Raw genomic sequence first — 12,956 nt, 5'->3', positions numbered from 1 at the left:
TTAATCTAAAGCTACAAAAAAATTTGTACTAAAACATACCGTATTATATATTCACTGTGTAGATCTACTCATGTGGAGTACAATAAAACTAGATTTTTTATTTTATGATTTTTCTATGATTTTTCAGAAATTCACCGAAAATAAATAAAAAAAGAAAAATGCAAAACCACTGGCACTGTAGCAAAACCACAGTTACTGTAGTAACACGGTGTTGCTGTAGCAAAACCGCTGCCAAAACCGCCCGGAGGTAAAATAGACGGTTTTGGAAAGTTCAGGGGGTAAAACAGACGGTTTTATAGTTGGGGGTGAAGTAGACCAAGTATGAAAGGTGGGGGGTTAAGTAGACTTTTTCCATTATGCAAATAATAAGTCTTGTGCGATCCATCAATATCAGCACCAGCACCAATGTACACAACGAATAACTGGGTAAGGTCATGCTGGTGCAATACTCAAGTCCCTGTAACCGCTTCTGAGTACATACAAGCACAACAGCACTTGATCTGGCAGAGGTTAAAGGAGGGTGGGTACACAAGTACTAGCAGCACTGGCTTGCACTGGGGACGTGTTAATTGCTTATGCTCGTGCATCAGGGTACTGGAGTACCTTTTGTTTCATGTTAAGTACTACAGTGTGTAGTAAATAAAATTCAGATTCAGAGGCAGGCAGCCTTGAGCGGCGATGGAGACGCTGCTGCACTGCACCGCACCGCACACTGCCCTGTGCAGATTGTGTTGTGCCTGCGTGCAGCTGGGCCTTGAATGAGAAAGTAAATGAACCGCGTTGTTGGTGTACTCCTTGCTATGAGCTGAGCTGCTCACGTTCCGTTGATGCGGATTTCTTCCCTGTTTTGTTTTTTTCACGATTGTTTTATTTATTGCTCGTATTTCATCAAGATGAAAATGGTTGGCTACTAGTACTCATGAGCAGTGCTGAACAAAACAGCCCTACACTGTCTTCTCCTTCTGTGGGCAAGACAAACAGAAACTGTATGAAAGGAAAAGCAGCAGGTGGCAATGCAAGCACCGGGAAAACATGGCATCACGTCTCGTTCGGCTGGACGCCATGGCTGATGGCTGCTGCCTATCATCTCATATGAAGCTAGTGGCCTATCATCCTAATTTTTCTAACTATGAAATATATAAAGAGGAGGCGACCTAGAGTTTAAAGATGTTTCAGATTTCTAGATCCGCCACCGCTTACCTGAGCAACAACCTCTTCATTTCTTCTCGAAACAAAAAACCCTCTTCGTTTCTCGTATGTTTATAGTATAATATAGATGAGGACCAACTTCTTCAAATGCATATGAAAAGAAAAACACACAGAAAAGGATACTTTCACTAAGCACATGAGCTGCACGGCGGTGATGCGAGACAAGAGTCGTCTTTGTCGATTCACACACACACCTTCAAAGGCTCTCACGCATTGGAGTGTGGGGGCATTTTTTTTTGTCCAATGCTAATAGTATACCAACACCAAATAGCGCCCTGTTTGTTTGGGCTTGTTTGGCTGATAAGCCATGGCTGAAAGTACTGTTGACTGACTTGGTGTGAGAGAAAAATACTATTCGTTGACTGAAAAAGTACGGCTTATAAGTCAAACAAGCCCGAGCGAACATGGCGTAGATATCTGCATTGGATCTCAAGCTTAATCTGACCAATCTCACTCCCTCTCCTCTCTCGAGCTTTGACATGGCTACGTCTAGATCCTTTGAAATGTACGGTACGAGTTTAATTTCACAGGAATTACAGACAATTTGATCGAAATTAGTTTATTTCACAGAAAAACAAACAGGAAACAGAGAAATATCCTGCATATATTGTTCCAAATTGAGTGCCATTGGACTAGAAATATTGTGCACTACTCACTGTAAAGGGAAAAAGAAAACAAAGCTAGTCTCACGCCGACCATATATACTCATGATCGATGGGTCCAAATTCAACAGCGTCATGCATGTAACCGACTCGGGTAACAGAAACAAAAATAGAAAATTAAATAACACTTAATTTCACTGTCCCATCAGCGCGTCCTGCGGGGGAGACGCTGACCGATACTGCTCACGGAGTCACTGCTCACGATGCTGCTGGTACTTTTTCTTCACTTCCCTTTTCTCCCTCCTGCCAGTAGCCAGCCAGCTTGTCCAAACTCAACCCAAAAAAAAAATATTCAAATTTCTCCAACCTGATAGAATTTATAGGATCATCTAGGCGTAGTTCACTGGGTAAAACTTGACTTAGACAATACTTTGTTAAGTACCTCATCGAGAGGCAGTCGCGGCCATGGCGCCGCCGTCGAGGTAGCAGCGACGTGGAGGCGCGGTCCAGTGGCGGCGGCAAAAGCGATGGCGCTTTCCGTTGCTTACAGCACGCCTTTCTAGATCGGACTAGGGCTAGAAACCTCGGTGGGACGCTGACGGCTACGGTGAACTTCGTGTCTTGTGCTCCGGCCTCCACCGTCCTTTTATGGTGCTGCACGATGGGGGCCCATCAGCCAGGAGAACCGGCTGAGCGCCTCCGATCAGGACGCGGATCAAGGGCCCAATTGGCCATTGTGCCAACTAGTGGAGATCATCCTAATATTCCCCACTTGATCTCATCTTATGACTTAAACTCAACTTACTTTATCTTTTCCCATTCCATCACAGATCAGTGCATAGAGCGTGCCTCATCGTCACGGTCAGTTGCCACTAGATTAAATAGCTACAATGCACCTCTCTGTTTTGAAACAGATTCTCAATTAGACCCTTAGTATCCAGAAATCATAGATTTTGCCGTAAACCCATATCGACTGTGTGTTCTCTGAACGCACTAGGTGGTTAGCCTTTGGTAAGCGGATCCGTAAGTATTTGCTTGGTACTCATATGCTCAATGCTTTCAAAATGATTCTGGATTTTCTCATTTACAATATATAACTCAATGTCAATGTGTTTGGCAGCACACTTGACCTGTTATCTTAAGAGTTAACTACTTTAAATGGCTATTGCTATTGACTACCATTTTTAAACCTGGGTACTAATTCCCTCAACCTTCTTTTGCCTATTCCTTAAGCCTCATGTCAAGCTATATTATGGTATGCATCACTGATGACACCATAACTGTTTTTTTAGCTTTTCTACAATAATACTCCAACTGCGAGTGTTAGCAATAATTGTGGATTTCATTATACATCTCGCCAAGACTTAACATTTGTACTCTCAACTATTTAAGAGTACTTGTTCTTTCTTACTCAGCATGAGGTCTATGATACTTTGTAAAATTGAAAGACATTCTCAACTTATTCCAGTGATCTATATCTGGACTGGACTTCTGTCAAAATATCTCGGATACGTAAACTACGTCAGGGTAAGTTCTTACTTATACTTGTACACTCATCAAGCTTCCAACAACTGAAGCATATGGAACCATGTTCATTTGATCGATCTTATATCGGTTTCTAGAACACTTAAAGTTCCTAAATCTATTACCCTTGACTATAGAAGCAGGCGTAGGTTTACTCGCATGCATACTTTATTTCTTTAGAATCTTTTCTAAGTATGTCTTTGCGATAGTCCTAATACCCCTTTTTTCTATCTCGGTGAATTTCAATTCCTAGAACCAATGACGGTTCACCAAGATCATTTATATTGAAATTTGAGGGCAAGAACTTCGTCTCCAATAGCAGATTAACATCACTACTAGTGAGTAGGATGTCATCTATACACAGGATGCGGAAAAAGAATTTTTCATTCTTGAACTTCGCATAAACGCTATTGTCGTTCTTATTTTCTTTAAACCCAAACTTTCTTATCATTTCATCAACTTCAAATACTACTGTCTAGAGACTTGTTTTAACCCATAAATGGATTTCTACAGGCGGCATCCCATACGTTCTTTTTTCTTCCACGACAAAACCTTTGGGTTGAGCCATGTAAACGTCTTCGTATAAATCCCCGTTGAGGAATGCCGTCTTTACATCCATCTTATGTAACTCTAAATCATAATGTGCCAATAACACAATTATGATTCTAAAAGAATCCTTGCATGAGACTAGAGAGAAAACTCTCATCGTAATCTATTCATTCTCTTTGCGTAAAACCTTTTGCTACAAGTCATGCTTTATATCTTTTTACATTCCCTTTGGAGTTATATTTTGTCTTGTAGACCCTTTTCACAGTCTACTGTTTTGGCTCTATTAGGAATTTCTTCTAAGTCCCAAACATCGTTGGTATTCATCGAATTTATTTCAACTTCCATAGCTTCTTGCTATTCAAACGAGTAAGCGTTTCTCATGGCTTCTTCAAATAAGGTGGGATCACCCTTCATTTGAATTTGTTCACTAACATAGACTTCATAGTCATCAAAAAATTGGTTTACTAATTCTTTGAGACATTCTGGGGCCTCAGCTACTGGCACTTTCATGTGGGGCTGTTATTACTCTTCATTGCCAAGAGGTAATTAATTCTACAGGCTCCTGTATTACAAGATCCTTATTTACGTTATTCATCTTCTTTGAAGTGCTAACAACAAGTGTTGTATAAGTCATACAACATCAACAAATATCGAGAAATTTGTTGTTTTGAATCACAGAAGTGGGCACGTAGTCCCGCTTCTCTTCAAGTCATAGGTCTCTACATATCTTGTTCCCCCCGATCGTCCCATCTTTTATAAAGATAGTGTATCTTCCAATTTCTTATTTGGGTTCAATCTGTTAAAACCTTATATGATGCTTTAAGCACCGCTTTAATATCTTTGATGGTGACTACGCTATCTTCCTCTCGAAACTTTAAAAAATCCAGGAATTTAGTTGTTTCTCTGCTTAGGGGTATCATTGTTACGACCGACGGTCACATTCATCAAAATCTTTATCTCACTCAGTTTCTTACAAGATCTGTATCTCACTCTTAATAAAGAGTACACATTCATCAACATCTTTATCTCACTCTTAATGAAGAGTAGTTTCTTAATTGATCTGAATTCTTACTCTTAATTCATCTCACAATTCTCCCCCTCAAAATATGGCATGAACTATATTGCCATAATTTCGAGAACTATTTAGAAAACTGTGAACGATAAGACACTTATGACTTGCTTCATTCACATGATTATGCCATGCAAATAAAGTTATTTCTTGATCCATATAGGAGTACACTTTCCTCATTCTACTTCAAGAACTCGACGAGGTCTTTTATTAACTGTTCTTTTGCAAGTCACGCTTGTATCTTTTTCTTGTCCTTTGATTAGTATTGACCATGACAGTGCATTTCTATTGTGCCATGGTCAATACTAGGATAGCATAAAAGCTACCTAAACTTCTCTCGCTATACGAGATAAAAAATATATGAGTCATCATAAAACTTCTCCCGCCATGTAGGATTGACTAGCATAAGTATTATACCAAACTTCTCCCCATACGGGATAAATCTATATACAAATTACCGTAACAAAAAATTTAGTCATGATGACTAAAACATTCACTTATACTTTATTTTCCAATTAAATCTTCCCGTTGGTTCTAATTTAATTAGGAAATTAATAAACTAACAAAAAATTATCTTGAATTGGCTTGACTCAAACCTTTTCATTCATATACCACAGCATTGCAGCTCGTTGGTATGTAGCCGAGTGATCTTGTCGGTTAAAGAATAAAACTTTCAAGATGCTTCTGCATCAATTCTACATCACCGTTGGCAGAAAATAGAATTAATGCATAAAACTCATAAATTAACTTGAAAGACATATAACTACTCTTCAAAATTAAATTCTTTCATTGGTTCAAATTTAATTAGAAGATAATCAATATCATTGCAGCGAAACATGATAATAAAATATATTCTATTAGTTCAGGAGCATTTCTTGGTCTTTTTCTACTCTTTGAAAAATGGACCATATTGGTGTAAAATTTTATCAGAGATTTAAACTTCAACCTTAAACTTATTATAATATTGTTATCATCAACGTTGGTCAGAAAATAATAGTATCATAATTTAACATAAATAAATCGGACTACTTCTCTAATTTAAATTTTTTCATTGGTTCCAATTTAATTAGAGGATAAACATAATTATAATTTACTAAATATAACTGCTCTTTAAATTAAATTCTTCCATTGGTTCGAATTTAATTAGAAGATAATAAACATTAAACTTTGCAGCGGAAACATGAACAAATTCTTTATCTACTTTTCAGAAGCATTTCACTGTACTCATCTACTCTTTGAAAAAATTATCCCGTTGGTTTCAAATTTTGACAGAGATTTAAACTATACAAAAACATCAAAATTTGCTTCTGAAAATGAATAAACATGACTCGGTATCTACTGTTCATTTTGCCTAGCCCGTTGAAACATTACGCGGCCAGCAGCGAAACACCGCTCGCGCGCCCGCGCTCGTGGCCGAGCGACAGCCCAACACGACTCGCTCGCCCGCTCCCCCGCGCCTAGGCCGCAACCTGGGCCTGGGCCAAGATTTCCTCAACCCGCCTGGGCTGAAAGCCGGTCCAGCGAATACCGATCATCGATCGTAATCGGACGGTCGTCCGTCGTTCTCGGTAGATCAAAACTCCCCGCGGTCGGCTCTCCCCCTAAACCCTAATTCCATTTGCTCTTCCCCTTTCTCTCTCTACGCCGCAGCGCACCAGACACAGAAGCGATGGCGACTCAAGGCTGCCGGAGAAGAGAGTGCGGTGCTGTCGTGGCCCCCCTCGCCGGAGCGCGTGCTTCCCAGTGGGTGAGCGCGCTGCAGTCGAGTGGCCTCGCGTTGGCGCCCTGAGCCCACTCGTCGGTGACCCAGCGTCGAGCGACGGCTCGTCCCATTCTGCCCGCGTGACGGCGGTGGTGACGGCGGCGAGAAAACTGGGTAGGTTCTCCCCTCTCCGTCCACTTTTCTTCTTTGGTTAGGGTTAGGGTTTCGATCCGATTCGGAAAACGAATCCCCTCCTTCTACTGAGTCTACGCGCGGTACGGCTCCCTTCCCGCGTGCCGTCGAAGCGGCGGCGCGGTCTTCTTCCCACGCGACGACGGTCTTCTTCCTTAGGGTTAGGGTTTCGGTTCTAATCCCGTTTCACTTTTCTACCCCGATCTACGATCTACACACTAGAAACCTAGAAAACCTAGCTCTGATATCATTGATAGAATTTACTAGACCTCTAGGCGTAGATCAGTGGGTAAAACTTGACTTAGATGGGATGACTTACTGATGTACCTCACTAAACCGTGTTGCGGCCGAGGCGCCGGTGACGTAGTAGCTACAATGGGTCGGAGTAGAGGTAGCCGTGACGCGCCCGCTAGGTCGTCGTAGGTAGCAACCATGCAGGCGCGGTGCTGTGGCGGCGATGAAGGCGATGGAGCTTCCCGTCGCTTACAGCGCCCCTTTCGATCGGTCTAGGGATAGGACATCGGTGAGGGGCTGGCGGCTGCGATGAACCTTGTATCTCGAGCCCCAGCCCCCACCGTCCATTTATTACGCTTCACGACAGGAGGCCATCAGCCAGTAGAAAGGCTGAGCGCCTCCGATCAGAGCGCGGATCAAGGGCCCGTTGGGCCAATCGGTGGAGATCAACCTAACACAACCAATCTCAGCCTCTTTTCTCTTCTCTGTAAAGATGACAAACAGGTTATGAAAAGTAATCTGGTTTCCATTTCCTTCAAGCATGAGCTTACAAGTTACTTTCTTGTGCTTCCATTCCATTGCATCCGACTGAGCCAGACCACTCAAAACCACTTCTTAACGCCTAACCACAGGAGCTAGCAGACGGCTCTTTCTTTTTCTGCAGATGGCAGCCCTTCAACTACCAAGAGATAACACAACCAGCACAGATCACACCTTCCTTTCCGTGACACAACAAAACAAACAAGTAACCATCCCAACATACAGTACTGCACTGTCTAATCACCCCTTTTTAACCCCTCTCCCGCTAAACCACAGCCTGTTCGGCAGGCTGGGCTGGTTCGTTGCTGGTTCGTGGAGAAGTACTGCTGGCTGATTTATGTAAGAGATAAATACTGTTCTGGCTGAAAATTTACGATCGTAAACGTCCAGCCGAACAGGCTGATGACTCACTGAAATCTCTGTTGTTTCTAAGTAACACAGGAGTACAACCTACAGCCACGTGTAAATAATAAACAAAATCTAGATCCATCGAGCACAACAACTTTTACACCTTAATATCATAAAAATCTATGTACATAAAGCTGCCTATAAAATAAATCAATGCAAAAAACACATTACATGGGGAGTAGTATTCAACTTATATATGCATCCATCTGTATCATTCATATGACATCTAGGCTAAAAAACAAAACGCAAGAGGAGAAGGGTACTTGGTTGAGTGCATGCCACTCACTACACCCGTAACTGAGACTGATGAGAAGAGCTAGCTAGCTGCTACCTTGGCTGAAGACCATACCAGGAGCAGCAGCAGCATGCTGCTCCGATCCACTCATCTGTTGTGGAGAGGGTTTGGACCTTGAGGAACCATTCTTCTTGAGACTGTGAACTTACTGGCGGCGGCAGTGTCGTCGTTGTCCACCTCTTTTGAAGGAGATACGGCTGGCGGAAGCTCGTGTTCATGGCGCCTCAACTCGCTCTTCGCTTCCTCTCCTCTCAATGTTCTCAAGCCGAGGATCGAGCTTGGCAAGTGTGACATTAGCAAGAGCAGGAGGATGCAAGAGAGCAAGTGCCGAAAGAACATCCTCATGGCATATGTTAGAGAGAGAGAGAGAGAGAGAGAGAGAGAGGTGTTTGGGAGGCATCCTCATGACCGTCTGCGGGTATTAATATGGATTTAGCTGGGGGTCCATAGTCCATACCCTGTTCCCGTGGGGTGCAGACACGGGCAACAAGAAATAGAGCTCTAAATGAACCTCCATCGATCCTATGGTATGGTCCAGTTAACTCTTGAATCTTGATAGATGACAACGCGTTTGGTTTGCTAATAAAAAAATCACTACTACTTTCTAGATTTCTTTTTTTTTTCAGTCTACTCCTTCAGTTTCCAAAAAATATACAAAAAGGTACTAATATTTATGACGTGTACATGAACTATAGAATATATTTTCAGTAAATCTATTTGGAGATACAAATATCAATAAATTCTAGTCAAACATAAGTTTGACTTGGTCTAAATCTAGCATTCTTTTTTTTTTTGAGATGGATGTATTTAGCAGCTATCGTTTGATATGGGACTTTAGGCTGCGTTTAGTTCGTGAATTTTGGGAATTTTGCTGATGTAGCACTTTCGTTTTTATTTGGCAATTAGTGTTCAATCATGGACTAATTAGGCTCAAAACGTTCGTCTCGTAATTTCCAACCAAACTGTGTAATTAGTTTTTTTTCGTCTACATTTAATGTTCCATGCACGTATCGCAAGATTCGATGTGATGGCTACTGTAGCATTTTTTAGAACTAAACAAGCACTTATATATCGTGGCTTCTGAATGAACATGAAGAAGTATGTACACAATGCCAGGTATCCCATCGGCTTATGCCCTGTTCGTATGGCTGAAAGTATCGTTGGCTGATTTGTTGTGAGAGAAAAATATTATTCGTTGGATGAAAAGATACGGCTTAGACTGTCTCCAACACCGAGACGCAAATCCAAAATACGTCCCCACAGTGCTTTGCCTACCCGAAAACACCGGCCAACAGCTGACCCAAACACGTGACACATTTTGCCTACCGGACCAATCGATACACAAAAAAGCATCGCCTCTCTCCTCGCTACGCAAATCGTCCGCGCTCGCTCGCGTCGGCACCACTCGCGTCCGAGGTGGCCCGCTCCCGCACCGGCATTGCCGCCGGCCCCGCTCGTCCGCGCTCGCTCGCGTCGGCACCGCTCGCCAACGGCGGCAGCGCTGCCGCGCCCGTGCCGACCCCGCTCGCCCGCGCTCGGGCGCGCGTGCGCTCGTCTGGCGTCCGCGCTTGCTCGCCCGCCGAAGCGTGCGCTCTCTGGCGCTGCCGCACTCGCCCATCCGCGGTACGCCGGGGGCGTGCGCTCGTGTGCGCGTTCGTGCTCGGCTGCCGCTCGCGCTTGCCTGCCCACTGCCGCGTGCGCTCGGCCGCGTGGAGGCGCTCGCCCCCGTGCTGGCCACAGCGCGCTCGTCGTGTGCTTCTTCTCCAGTGCCGCTTGTCCGTGCCTTCACTAGCATGCGCTCGCCCGAGCGGAGGCGCTCGCTCGCGTGCTGGCCACAGCGCGCTCGTCGCTTGCTTCCTCTCCGGTGCCGCTTCTCTGTGCTGTGCGTTCAATCGCGTGCTTCTTGTCTCTGCTCTGGTTGGTCGTGCTCTGGTTGGCAGAGAATGAATGGAGAGAGGGCATCGGAGAGCGGGCCACCTACTGGAGGAGCTGCGCGGAGTACTTCGCCGTCGGACTCGGATCCCCCGCCGCCGGCCGCCAAGTACTTCGCCGTCGGGGACTCCCGCGGCCGCGTCTTCGTCTTCTCCGCCACGGAGGGATGAGGACCGGGGAGGAGGCGCACGGGACCGCAGCTCGGCGGCATCCTGGGCCGGGCGGTCGTCCTCCGCTTCGGGATACGGGTCGCCGCCGTGCCGGACGAGGTAGGCAGCTCGGCGGCGTCCTCGGCCGTGCGGTCGTCCTCCGCTTCGGGATGGGGCTCTGCCTTTGCGTCGGTGTTGGAGAGGGTTGAGATATGGGTGCGTGACCCTTTCCTGTGCATGACCTAAAATCTAAAATGGATGTCGTGTTTATGGCTTGCTTGTTGGAGACAGTCTTATAAGCCAAGTGAATAGTACGTTAAACTTTGGGTTCAGGCAAGTCTGACTTCAACTGTTACAGCAACAATGCTGTAGCCATGTGAAACAGCGAGCTAGGTCGTGCTAGGTTAGGTTTAGGTAACTTCGAAGTATGTGTCCCCAGACCCCAGCCCTCTTTGTTTTGCTGTCAGGGTCTTCTAAAGAGATTTGGCACTAGGATGCTCTGGTATCTTTCTCCAAGGCCTATACGGAAAGATTCATGAAACTCGTGTGGGCATAATAAAGAAATGCTTAGGCCGAGAGGTTACTGACTGACAGTCTTGGCTGTTTGTGACAGTTTCCTTGCATGTTATTATGTTAGCCTGATCAAGCAAGCAACCAATGGTCCTTTGAAAAGGTACCCCCAGCAGACTTTGCTTGCAGTTACAAGCAATTGTTCTTTGAGAGGTGAGATGGCTTCTGCTTCCCTCTCACTCTCACCTCAAAACAGACCTGCTGCCCTGGGATTAGAGTATCAACGCAGGGTAGCTTAAGCTAACATAACACCATTGGTATCCCTACCAACCGGTTAGGCTCCACATCTGGTGGAAATCCAAATCAAGATCAGTGCTCAGTAATCTTACTAATCTGGCAAAATACTGCAGCGTCTGCAGGGGACAAGGCACAAGTGTCAAATGTAAAGCTGACATTCAGAGGCACTAAGGTATGGGGGCCATTATCCTGGCAGAATCTTGAACCTGGATGGGGCAATTCAATGTGATGGACCAAAGCGAGTTCTAAGCATTGCAAATTCCAATTACCAGCAGAGTGACTACAAAATACAGCCCCCTCCCCTAAAAAAAAGGCAATAGTCACTTTTTGAAAAGTCAAACAATTTTAAATTTGATCAAAATTTTATACAAAAGAGTACTAACATTTATGATACCGAATATGTACCGTTGGATTAATCATGAAATATATTTTCCTAATATAACTATTTAGGGTCACAAACATTAATAATATTTCCTATAAACTTAATTAAATTTTAAAAGTTTGACAACACACAAATCCAAATTACATCTTTTTAGGAGGGAGGCAGGAACGGGCAGCTGACTACAGACTGGCAGAGAACCAAGAAGACATCAGTTTTAAATTTTTCTATGTCTACTGTTTGGTCAAGTCGATGCAAGGTTCAACAGATCTGGTAACAGGGGAAAGAAAAAATAACCATGACAGGACAATATTGATTCCCATTTGATGTGCTAGATTGTTAATTGATGTGTCTCTGCATCGATCCGTGCTGCTGCGTTATTCATTAATAGTGTGTCTCACTACAGGAAAGGTTAATGGCAATTTATTATCAAGCAACCAAATTTAGTACCCTTGATGAGCATTTGCTGCTTTAGCTGGAGATTAACTGGAAATCTACAGGCATACCATACACAGGTTTAATATGTATGCTTACCTGGTAAGGTTGTCCAGTGATGCAGTCTGCACGTCATGCTTTGATGATGTGCCAACAAATATCTGTCAGCACAAACGGGTTTGCTACAGCAACAGGACCTGTTAAAAAGTGCAGAAAGTGGTAGAAGAAAACATGGTTTAAAAGCAAGTGCCGAGTGCTCAATTTTTCAGTGGTTCAATCTTTGCTGCGTATAATATATGCATGCATGTTCATATGATTTTGCAGTTTCTGCAGAGCTGAGGAAGCTTGTCGTGGTAGAGTTGCGCCAAAGAGTTGGTGTACTGACTTTAGCTATTATAAGGTTTAGGCACATGTGAATGTGATTCGCCCATCCCCCTCTCATGTCCCTGCAATAGGGTCAAAAGCAATGCAAATTTTTCGTGCCACAGGTGCTAAAACCTACTATAAAAATACATGTTAAAGCCTGATTAGCTCTGGAGTAACAGTACTTAGCTTTGCGAATAGGTCATTCTACAGGACAATGGTTTGATTCAACTCATGTTGCTTTGGCCACAAGCAGAATGCACCTCTCATGGGAATTGGTCATGTGAATATGACAACTATTGTCACCTTGGCCCATATTTTGCCCGATAGGTAATGCAGTAGCAAACCAAGCACTTCTATTCAATCCAATACAGGGTTATGCACTATATAGAATACTAACTTACCAATGTAGGGTTAGAAATTAAAGCCAAATATTGGGTAGCAACAAATCTGAAAATACCAAACAAACAAAATACATGAGGGTAGATCCACCTGAATGCTGTAACTGAATGCAATTGTCTTTGCTTAATGCTAAGACAGGGGCAAAGCCTTAAAACTCTAAAAAAA

The sequence above is a fragment of the Miscanthus floridulus genome, chromosome 8, assembly GCF_019320115.1.
Source record: "Miscanthus floridulus cultivar M001 chromosome 8, ASM1932011v1, whole genome shotgun sequence".
Classification (NCBI taxonomy): Eukaryota; Viridiplantae; Streptophyta; class Magnoliopsida; order Poales; family Poaceae; genus Miscanthus; species Miscanthus floridulus.
This window is presented reverse-complemented; position numbering follows the sequence as displayed.